This window comes from Haematobia irritans, chromosome 4 (genome assembly GCF_050003625.1).
Source record: "Haematobia irritans isolate KBUSLIRL chromosome 4, ASM5000362v1, whole genome shotgun sequence".
Classification (NCBI taxonomy): domain Eukaryota; kingdom Metazoa; phylum Arthropoda; class Insecta; order Diptera; family Muscidae; genus Haematobia; species Haematobia irritans.
The window spans coordinates 220,657,101-220,669,466 of record NC_134400.1 but is presented as its reverse complement, the minus strand read 5'-3'; the positions used below and the strand labels follow the sequence as shown (position 1 = coordinate 220,669,466).

Here is a 12,366-nt window from a genome sequence, read left to right as displayed (position 1 = left end):
AATTAATTTTTTAATTGAAATGTCTTCAATCACAGAAATGATAGTATCAATTAAAAAATTAATTGACAGGCAATTAAAAAATTAATTGATCCAATTAAAAAATTAATTGATACTATTAATTTGTGTGATTGCTTTTTATTTCAATTAAAAATTTTGTTGATTCAATTAAATTTTTAATTGAATATTTTTTAAAACTCAATTAAGATTTAATTGGAAAAATTTTCTTGAAATTTTTTTCTGCGTACTGATAAGGTTAGCTCCTATAAAGCCATCAGGCCTCTGGGGCAACATAGCATTTATGAATTGTAAGATATTGAAGTAAATAATAAAAAATATACCATAAATTTCATTTCATTCCATTTTTTCTTTGTTGCTTTATTTAAGTGTATCAGTTAAAAATAAAACTTGAAAAATAGGCGGATAAATATGGGTGTTGTATTCTGGACAATTGCGTTTTTAATTTTCTCTTTGAGGTCTTTTTTATTGGGGCGGTATTTTTTGGAACTTATTTCATTGGGACATTATTTCAAGAAGTGTTTTTAATTCCTCGCCACTCATTTGGGGCCAATAAAAATTGCTTTTGTATTCTGGACTCTTGCTAGGGCTTTATTTAATTTTCTCTTTGAGGTCTTTTTATTGGGGCGTTATTTTTTTTAGAAATGTTTCCTACACTGAAAATAAAACTTGGGTTGTTCCAAAGATTTTATATTTAAACTAATGATTTTAGTATTGATTTCGAGCCAACGTTGCGGAGATATGCTCTAGCGATCCATTTAAGATGCAATTCTCATTCAATTTTGAGGTTTGCATACTTACTTCTGGGAAACAAATTTGAATTTTGTAATCCTTTTTCCCTCTGTTTTCATCATGTTCTATTAAAGTTCTTTAGAAACTTGTTAACCACAATTATAGTTTCCATAGTTTCAGGCTTGACTTTCACCATAAATTATGCCTTGTTTTAAGTATAAAGCCTTCTTATAGTCAAGTTATTACCACACTTAACATCGATTTCGAAAAGTTTATCGACTTTTGGTCAAGGAAACACTTTTTTTGTTTTCAGTGTATGCACTTTATTTAATTTTCTTTTCGAAGAGTTATTTGACTGGGTCATTATTTCGTGATTGTAGAACAATGATAAAGTTGGTTCTTTTAAAGAAAAAGTTCCTTATTTTTACGAAGAGAATTGTTTCGGTGTGGTGATGAGGATCGGTGTTTTTTAGTGGCGTATTTGATTTTGGTCAGATTTTAGGTTTGAACTCAGCATCCCCTTTTTTGATTAACCAAGACAGCATTTATTCATTCAATCCCACAAACATATACTACTACAGCACTTCAATTTCCTGATCCATACATACATATCCACTTGAGACTTTTCGGTCTATTGATTGACCCATGTTGCATTCTCAATTGCACGGATATTACGAATTTCCTTTACTTATTCACTTACTTCTTTACAATTTTTTCACTCAATTAAGAAAAATTAAAGTGGAAAACTTGATTTTGATTTTTCTCTTGACCACCTCCCCACACAAAATAAAATTTCCCTTTACTCCTTCTCTAGCAATAGTTGGAGGATTATAATGGACAAATAACTATAGGATGACGTTGTCGACAACGACGAAGCAATTATCCAAAGAAAAATTGAAATAACACAACTGCAACAACAACAACGATACAAATAAAATGCCAACAAAAAAAGAACAAAATTCTCAAACTCAATCGTTTTCCAAACAAAAAACAACAAGACGAAATCACCACGAATAAATGTTTGACCGTATTGCAAAAAAAAAAAACCAACAGAGTAAGGGGGGGTGTATCAATTCTCAATTTATAATGGTTCGGTTCCATCGATATATCGAAATTTTAAAAGGCAAAAATTCAGCAATACAAAGACCTCTTTGAACGACCATCTGAATATGGGTCGTTGTGTCTGGGCGCCTTTTACCAATATGGAAGAGTGTTTGTCTGTAGTACATGTGTGCGAGTGTGTGTGTGTGTGTGTCTGTGCGAAGAGAATATGTCATTGTATTGGCCAACTCAATCCATTTTATTAAATGCATCTGCATTTTTTCTCTGCAACATGGAAAACTACTAAAAATTCATTTCGATTCATATTGGTCGCGACCTTTGTCGTCTGAATGAGCTCGTGTGTGTGTGTGTGAGTGAATTTCTCTCTCCACTGTTTACATGTGTCCCTCTATGGATTCGCTTATCCTGTATATCTCCCACACACACATATGTAAGCTACAGTGAAACGATGAATGAAACATTTTCGTTTTGCTTTGAATCTCTCTTGACCAATACAAAAAAAAAAAACAAAGACTATCAACTGTGGATATTATAAAGAGTAAAGTTTTATTTTAAGCCTATGCATTCAAGGGTTTTAAGACATAATTCGTTGTATTTATTGTAATCAAAGAATTTAATTTAAATTTAAGAAAATCGAAATACCATTAAAACTTAATTTCTGTTTTTTTAATGACTCTATAAAGTTTTAATGTCGTGTTTTGTTTTCTTGTTCATTGTAGATATATAACAGACAGACAATGTGACTAAAAGTTTTTGTATGCAGTAGTGAAATGCTAATTGAACAATAGACAAAGGTAAGTGTGTGATATCATTAATGTTAATGTCAAGTGTAATTCAAATAAGGAAGCGGATATTTAAAATACAATTTTTGGAGTACTTTGATCATTATTTCTATCAAAAAGCATATCCGTTGTCACCAAAGCTAATATAAATCCGGCCCATATATCCCATGTATACAAAGGGTCATGGGCACATTACCATCTTGGACCGAACACCAAAAAAGCTTTTTCAGTCGGGATCATTGTAATGCTGGTACTATTTAAGAGTGATTCTGATTACGCACTAAAAAAAGGTTACGCAGATTTTGTCTTTAATTTTGGTTTTGGTTCTGAACCAAAGAAGAGGAGAATTGAAGTTCATTTATGATACAATTTCCCTTTAAATTTGAGATTTGAATACTGGCCCGGTTCCAAAGATTTTGTCTTTAGTGATTCCAAGCCAAAGAAGCGAAGAATTGAAGTACATATACATGTAAGACACAATTATCTTTTAAATTTGATTTTTGCGTACTTGATTTTATGAAACAAATTTTAATTTATTTTTGCAGCGTTTTTCTTTCTATGTTATGCTATCAAAGTCCTTTAAACACGTGTTAACGTCAAATTAAATTTTTGAAACCAGCCAGAACTTCAAGTAGAAATTTTGTGCTAGGTTTCAAGCAACAAAGTCTATAAACTAAAGTGGTGAAAAACATCTTCAATATAAAAAGTCAACAAGACGATTTCATTTAACATATTTTGAAGATTTTTTAGAATGAATAAAGCCAAGTTGACCTTAGCCAAACAAAATTTCCTTTCATGTTAAGATACCAAGTTATATGTCGAATTCTTTTAGCTACACTTAAAAAATTATTGATCTCATATGAAAGGTTATGCTAACAAAATTTTAGGACACGCAATTTACACAATATTAAGGATCCATTTCTTTAAATCAAAGAAATTTGAATAATAAGAAAAAGTAAATCTTTGTTTCAAAATTTTTTTTCATTAGATTTGGGGCACAAATACGGTTATCACTCGTGCCAAAACTCTATCTAAATTTGAAGTAAATTTTACCAAAAATCTACCAAATTAAAAATCCTAATTTTTGATAAAATTTTGTCAACATTTTATTTCTATAGAAAATTTTGTCCAAATTTTATTTCTATAGAAAATGTTGTCCAAATCTTATTTTTATAGAAATTTTTGTCAAAATTTTATTTCTATAAAAAATTTTGCAAAAATTTTATTTCTATAGAAAATTTTGTCAAAATTTTATTTCTATAGACAATTTTTCAAAATTTTATTTCTCTAGAAAATTTAGTCAACGTTGTATTTCTATAGAAAATTTTATTTCTATAGAAAATTTTGTCCAAATTTTATATTTATAGAAATTTTTGTCAAAATTTTATTTCTATAGAAAATTTTGTCAAAATTTTATTTCTATAGAAAATTTTGTCAAAATTTTATTTCTATAGAAAATTTTGTCAAAATTTTATTTCTCTAGAAAATTTTGTCAAAATTTTATTCCAATAGAAAATTTTGTCAAAATTTTATTTCTATAGAAAATTTTGTTCAAATTTTATTTCTATAGAAAATTGTGTCAAAATCTTATTTTTATAGAAAGTTTTGTCCAAATTTAACTTCTATTGAAAATTTTGTCCAAATTTAACTTCTATTGAAAATTTTGTCAAAATTTTATTTCTATAGAAAATTTTGTCAAAATTTTATTTCTATAGAAAATTTTGTCAAAATTGTATTTCTATAGAAAATTTTGTCAAAATTTTATTTCTACAGAAAACTTTGTCAAAATTTTATTTCTATAGAAAACTTTGTCAAAATTTTATTTCTATAGAAAATTTTGTTAAAATTTTATTTCTATAGAAAATTTTGTTAAAATTTTATTTCTATAGAAAATTTTGTCACAATTTTATTTCTCTAGAAAATTTTGTCAAAATTTTATTTGTATAGAAAATTTTGTTAAAATTTTATTTCTATAGAAAATTTTGTCAAAATTTTATTTCTATAGAAAATTTTGTCAATATTTTATTTCTCTAGAAAATTTTGTCAAAATTATATTTCATAGAAATCTGTGTCAAAATCTTATTTCTATAGAAAACATTGTCTAAAATTTATTTCCATAGAAAATTTTGTCAAAATTTTATTTGTATAGAAAATTTTGTTAAAATCTTATTTCTATAGAAAATTTTGTCAATATTTTATTTCTCTAGAAAATTTTGTCAAAATTTTATTTGTATAGAAAATTTTGTTAAAATTTTATTTCTATAGAAAATTTTGTCACAGTTTTATTTCTATAGAAAATTTTGTCAATATTTTATTTCTCTAGAAAATTTTGTCAAAATTATATTTCTATAGAAATCTGTGTCAAAATCTTATTTCTATAGAAAATTTTGTTAAAATTTTGCTTCTATAGAAAATTTTGTCAAAATTTTATATCTATAGAAAAGTTTTTAAACATTTTATTTCCTTAGAAAACTTTGTTAAAATTTTATTTCTATGCGATTTTTTTAAAATTTTATTTCTATGTCAAAATTTTATTTCTATAGAAAATTTTGTCAAAATTTTATTTCTATTAAAAATCTTGTTTCTATAAAAAATTCTGTCAAAATTTTATTTCTATAGAAAATTTTGTCAAAATTTTATTTCTATAGAAAATTGTGGCAAAATCTTATTTCTATAAAAAATTGTGTCAACATTTTACTTCTATAAAATTGCATTTCTATAGAAATTTTATTTCTATAGACAATTTTGTCAAAATTTTATTTCTATAGAAAATTGTGTCAAGATCTTATTTCAATAGAAAATTTTATTTGTATAGAAAATTTTGTTGAAATTTTATTTCTATAGAAAATTTTGTCAATATTTTATTTCTCTAGAAAATTTTGTCAAAATTTTATTTGTATACAAAATTTTGTTAAAATTTTATTTCTATAGAAAATTTTGTCACAATTTTATTTCTATAGCAAATTTTGTCAATATTTTATTTCTCTAGAAAATTTTGTCAAAATTATATTTCTATAGAAATCTGTGCCAAAATCTTATTTCTATAGAAAATTTTGTTAAAATTTTATTTCTATAGAAAATTGTGTCAAAATTTTATTTCTATAGAAAATTTTGTCAAAATTTTATTTCCATAGAAAATTTTGTCAAAATTTTATTTCTATAGAAAATTTTGTCAAAATTTTATTTCTATAGAAAATTTTGTCAAAATTTTATTTCCATAGAAAATTTTTTCAAAATTTTATTTCTATAGAAAATTTTGTCAAAATTTTATTTCTATAGAACATTTTGTAAAAATTTTATGTCTATAGAAAATTTTATCAAAAATTTATTTCTATAGAAATTGTTGTCAAAATTTTATTTCTCTAGAAAATTTTGTCAAAACTATATTTCTATAGAAATCTGTGTCAAAATCTTATTTCTATAGAAAATTTTGTTAAAATTTTATTTCTATAGAAAATTGTGTCAACATTTTATTTCTATAGAAAATTTTGTCAAAATTTTACTTCTATAGAAAATTTTGTCAAAATTTTATTTCTATAGAATAGTTTTTAAACATTTTATTTCCTTAGAAAACTTTGTCAAAATTTTATTTCTATGCGATTTTTTTTAAATTTTATTTCTATGGAACATTTTGTCAAAATTTTATTTCTATAGAAAATTTTGTCAAAATTTTATTTTTATAGAAAATTTTGTCAAAATTTTAATTCTATAGAAAATGTTGTCAAAATGTTATTTCTGTAGAAAATTTTGTTAAAATTTTATTCCTATAGAAAATTGTGTCACAATCTTATCTCAATAGAAAATTTTGTGCAAATTTTACTTCTATCGAAAATATTGTCAAAATTTTATTTCTATAGAAAATTTTGTCAAAATTTTATTTCTATTAAAAATAGTGTCAAAATCTTGTTTCTACAAAAAATTTTGTCAAAATTTTATTTCTATAGAAAATTTTGTCAAAATTTTATTTCTATAGAAAATTGTGTCAAAATCTTATTTCTTTTTCCAATTGATAATTGTTGATAAAAACGAGCTCGAGGTCTGGATGATTAATTTTTATTTATTCAATATTTCGTCTTTTCATTGAAAGACTTCATCGGGAAAATTTTTCTGCGTATACAAATAGAAAAGAAAATATATACACAATACATTTAAATACGTACAAATTGCATGTTACATTAAAAACACTCACGAAAAGAACAAAAAATAATACAACAACTGTAGAGTAAATAGCTAACGACGGTGTCTGTTGCATTACTAACGCTTACTCTGCTGCGCTTTGCTTTTTCTAATGAGATTTCTGTAGCTTTGCGCCAAATTATCAGTGTCTGTCTTATAGTTTATTCGCTTCTGTGTTGGTGTATTGAGAATGTGCAACATCTCCAGTGTTAGTCTCTTGTTGTAATTACTCTCACACTGTAACACACGCGCTCTCTCCAAATCTGGGTGATGGTGTTCTCCTGCACAGTGGGTTGATAATGCTGTTTTTTGCATAGGTCTCTGCAAACGGTGTTTCAGATCTGATTTGTGGCCTGATAAACGAGTTTTATTTTTTGTAGTTCCTACGTAAACCTTGTCACACACGTCTTTTTCGTTCCCATTGCACTTTATTTCGTATATTAAATTGGATTTATCCATGTCGTCAATTTTTGGTTTTAGATTAGTAAATAGTTTTTGTAGTGTATTATTAGTTTTCGGGGCTATTGCGAAGTTACTTTTGTCAATGAAATTGGCATTACTGAATCTTTCGTGTAATTTTGGAATATACACGACCGATTTGTAACAAAATTTTTGCTTCTCTTTGGCTGGCTGTACTTTGCTGTTGTTGATCAGTTTATCAATGGTAGATAGAGGAAAGCTGTTTTGCTGGAGTATTTCTTTAATTTTTTTGATGTTCGGCTGGTGAAATTCTTGGCTGCTTATGTTTAATACTCTGTTCACAAAATTTTGAGCAGTATTTTGTATAACTCTCCTGGGGTGGCTGGAGTAGAAATTTACCAATCTGCCGGAAGAAGTTGGCTTTTGGTACCAGTCGGTTTTAATTTTGTTACCATCTCTGATAATTAAAATGTCCAGATATGGAATTTGTCTACATTTTTCGTATTCCAATGTGAATTTTATACTAGGGTTGAAGTTATTGAATATCGTCAAGAGGTTATTTATTGCACTTGTTTTCACAATCCCAAAAAGGTCGTCAACATACTTAGTAAGAATCTTAGGCCTAATATCACAGTTTGCCATACATCTATCCAATAGCTCTTCCATCACAATGTCGGCTACTATCGGAGATGCTGAAGATCCCATAGGTAAACCTTTTCTTTGTTGATAAAAACTGGTTTTATATCTAAAATATCTATTGTCAATTATGCAGAATCTTAATATCTTGAAGAACAGATTCTTCGGAATCTTAGTTATCTTCTCCAGCAAATGCCACTTTTCTTCTATTATTTTTAGGGCTAATTCAACGGGTATACTCGGAAACAAAGATACAACGTCAAAAGATACCATCGTCTCGTCTTCGTCTATCTTGATGTCTTCTATCTTTGATTTAATCATCCAGACCTCGAGCTCGTTTTTATCAACAATTATCAATTGGAAAATCTATATACAGGTCGAATATAATAAAAACATCCATAATATAAAATCTTATTTCTATAGAAAATTGTGTCAACATTTTACTTATATAAAATTGCATTTCTATAGAAATTTTATTTCTATAGAAAATTTTGTCAAAATTTTATTTCTATAGAAAATTGTGTCAAAATCTTATTTCTATAGAAAATGTTGTTAAAATTTTATTTCTATAGAAAATTGTGTCACAATCTTACTTCAATAGAAAATTTTGTCAAAATTTTACTTCTATAGAAAATTTTGTCAAAATTGTATTTCTATAGAAAAATTTTTAAACATTTTATTTCCATAGAAAACATTGTCAAAATTTTATTTCTATGGAAATTTTTTTCAAAATTTTATTTCTATAAAAAATTTTGGGAACATTTTATTTCAATGTTTGCAAAATTTTATTTCTTTAGAAAAAAATATTTCTAAACAATACAAAATCTACCATCTTTGGTAGAATTTTACCAAGTATGGCAACCGTGGGCACAAATATCGGAAATTTGGGTCTCTCGGTTAAATTCGAATGTTTTCGTTTTAAGGAAAATGTTCCGTAAAGTAAAGAAAAACAAATTTACTAATATATTAAATCTTTAGATTTATGGTAAAAACGTAAAAATATAGACATATACTTATTTTGAGGATTTCGCATCGTTTTTTTCGAATTAAGAGAACATTTTTGATTCTGAAGTATTTGTTATAATTTTCATTTTTAACTGGTATTTGTTTATACGTGAACAGATTTATTAATATATCGCAAATCGAGAATGAAATTTGGATAAATGAGAACTGTGTCCTAATTTTGATTTTATTCATACAAGATTTAAAGATAGTTAGGTCCCTAGAAAATAGGTTCATTTTAAAGAAGCCACATCTTTGGTCTCACGACGATATTTATTCAATGTAGGAGACAACTTTGTATCCTTGTTAAAGACGACTTAAATATCCAAATTCGTCCTATATTTGAACGATTTTTAGCTTCATAGTCAAGATATAAAAAGTGGGCAAATGTAATGACCATTTTATTAATTTTGAAACAATTTTCTGAGTTATTAAAGCCAAGTTGACCTTCATTGAAAAGTTTATAAGTTTTTGATATGGTAAAAAATCTTTATATCAGAGAAATAAATCGTATATGCTACGCAAACACGGCATTCGTATTTGAAGGATATGGAAACTTTGTGCTTGTGACAATATTTTTTCCAGTGTATGTATCAGTCTCTCTCTTCCGCTGTTGCTTGCATAATTTCGAGTGCATAACATAGGAAAATTTCATCCATCCAGGCCAAGAAGTAGCATAAAGCGTTCTATTATCCACTGATAACGAGCAAATTCCTAAAGTCGAAAATCAAAGCCCATTGAAAAATCGATTTTGAGATATGTTGGTCTTGAAATAAAACGGCATAAACTAATGAATGGCAACCACGAAACAAGTATGCTTACTCTGCTGCTCGAAATGATTTCAATGCAGTAGCCATATTGGCGGCAAAACGTATTTTTTTTCACATGTCCATCCGGATTTCGGATCGCTTTCAATGTGAATCAAATTTGTTTTCATTTGGGCTAACGCAAAACATCGCAGCTAAATACCAGGGAAGTCCCACACCGACTAAACTTTTCTGCAAAAAAATGGAATAGCGAAAACCAAATGAAATGTCACAAAAGTGGATGGTCATGGGGGCGTCTGTGTTGTAGTTTTTGTGAAATTGCTACCTCGTGCATGCATGATGCATATGGCAAAGGATTAGTATTGGCCGTGTAAAAGAAAACGAGTAAAACAACAATAGAAACAGTTTTATCGTTGCTATCGATGGCAACAATACCAACAGCGCAATGCTACATCGAAAGTTCACTAAGGCATCAAACATTGACGAACCGCACTTAATACCTCCGCCTTTGGATTTATGTATGATAATGCTTCTGATACACACAAATCTCTATTCATTAGAGCACAATACTCGTACACAGAAAAAAATGACACAAGCTGAAACAATTTTTGTCCACTCGGGAAAAACGTAAACGTAAATTTTCAGATAGAGAGAAATACATGGTGACCATAAGCCACCACACTTCGCCTTTCCATTTTTTTTAAAGTCGAAAGGTCAGAAAGTTGACCTGGTAAGTTGACAAATTCACTAATCAACAAACAAATAAGGTTCCTCACGAGGACCAACGACTACGAGGGCAGTTCGGAAAGTTCTTAGCGTAGCACAAAAAGCGCGGTATAAACAGAAAAAAGTTAAGTGTTTTGGAAACTTCCGTCTCTGTTATGAACACATGTTAAATATTGTTTCGATCTGGCAACTCTTTCATATAGAAACAGGTGTTCAAAAAAGATGCATCCGCAATTTTTTTATAATGAAAAAATTAGAAATGCGTGCTGTCATTAAATATTTACATAAAAATTGTTTTTCTGGACAAGAAATTCATAGTGATATGGTGAATGTGTTAGCTGAAAGTGCTCCTTCATATGCAACAGTAAAAAAAATGGGTTGCTGAGTTTAAACGTGGTCGTACAAGCATTGAAGATGAGCCACATAGTGGACGTCCAAAAACAGCAACAACAACATAAATTAGTAGCCAAAGTGCATGATATGGTATTAAATGATCGACGAATAAAAGTGCGTGAAATTTGCTAATATCATGGGCATCTCAAATGATCGAGTCCATTTAATTTTGCATGAAGAACTACAGATGGAAAAACTGTCTGCAAGATGGGTGCCGCATTTGTTAACAGTCGATCAAAAACGAATGAACATTTCTCAAGCTTGTTTGGATCGTTTTAAGCGAAATAAAATGGATTTTAGGCGTATATTCATAACTGTTGATGAGACATGGATCCACCACTATACTCCAGAGACAAAAGAACAATCCAAACAATGGACTGAAGCTGGAGGACGTATCCCAAAGAAGGCAAAAACAATTCAATCGGGTGGTAAGGTTATGGCAACGGTTTTTTGGGACTTCAAAGGTATTTTATTGATTGACTATCTGCAAAAGGGTAAAACAATAAATTCAGAGTACTATTGCAACCTTACAAATTCGAGAAAAACGTCCTGGCTTACAACACAAAAAAAAAATATTTTTCATCAAGACACCGCACCAGCGCACAAGAGTGGTTTAACAATGGCTACAATCAACGAAATAAAGTACGAGTTGCTTGATCACCCACCTTATTCTCCTGATTTAGATCCCAGTGACTTTTACTTGTTCCCAAATCTAAAAAAAAAAAATCCTTGTTGGCAAGCGTTTTACCTCAAATGAAGATGCAATTACAGTTGTAAACCACTATTTTGAAGACCTTGAGGAAAACTATTTTAATCAAGAATTGCTAGAAAAGCGTTAGACTATATTGAAAAATAAAAATATTTTTGAAAAACTAACTATTCTCTTTCATTGATAGGCTAAGAAGTTTCCGAACCGCCCTCGTATATCAATTATAATTACGCGACACTAAATTTTTCGTGTGATACTCTTGTATAAGGTAATCAAGCTACCTAAGTAGTTATCGAACCAACTTCACAGTCGTGTACGTTTACAGGGTGGATGATATGTATAGTAATCATCTTGCATTCCGTCTATGTTCCTCGCTTCTTTTATATCTCACAATGGGCACCAAAATCTCCGGATCTCAATCCGTTGGACTATTGCGCCTGGCACATTGTAAGGTTGGTACTAAAATATACCGAAGTGTCGATAATCTCAAGATGGCGTTTCGTCCTGAATGGACCTACCTACACGGATGAAAAAGACTGTTTTTCATATGTTTGGCTATAAACATTATATGTTTGGAACACAAATTTTTAAACACAATATTTTTGAGTGCAAGCATATAATGTTCATAAACTAGCATAACATGTTTGGGACATATATGTTAATATGTTAGAACATATTATGTTTGGGACATAAAATGTTTGTAAATATAATATGCTTGGATGCAAACATATATTAATTTAGAAATAGCCTATAAACATATATGTGTTTAGTAGCTTGGAGCGCTATTTAACAGGGAGCGATATTGAATTAAGTTGGTGGTTGTTGCTTGTTATTACAAAATTAACATTTTATTTTTCCTTGGGCAATTGATCAGCTACTTCTTTGATCCTTACAAACTGTGTGGTCCGCTGTTCGAATCCCCGTCCGGCAAAAGGTAAAATTAAAA

The 12,366-nt window shown here is 28.5% G+C and overlaps 1 protein-coding gene across 5 annotated transcripts in view; it reads left to right on the top strand.

The window, feature by feature from the left end:
• app (Palmitoyltransferase app) overlaps nucleotides 1–12,366 on the top strand; it is a 540,773-nt gene that overhangs the window by 45,666 nt on the left and 482,741 nt on the right. For all 5 annotated transcript variants that reach the window (XR_012722156.1, XM_075307916.1, XM_075307919.1 and 2 more), the window contains exon 2: nucleotides 2,529–2,603. The gene's annotated coding sequence lies outside the window, so the exon portion shown is untranslated. The remainder of the gene's footprint in view (nucleotides 1–2,528; nucleotides 2,604–12,366) is intronic.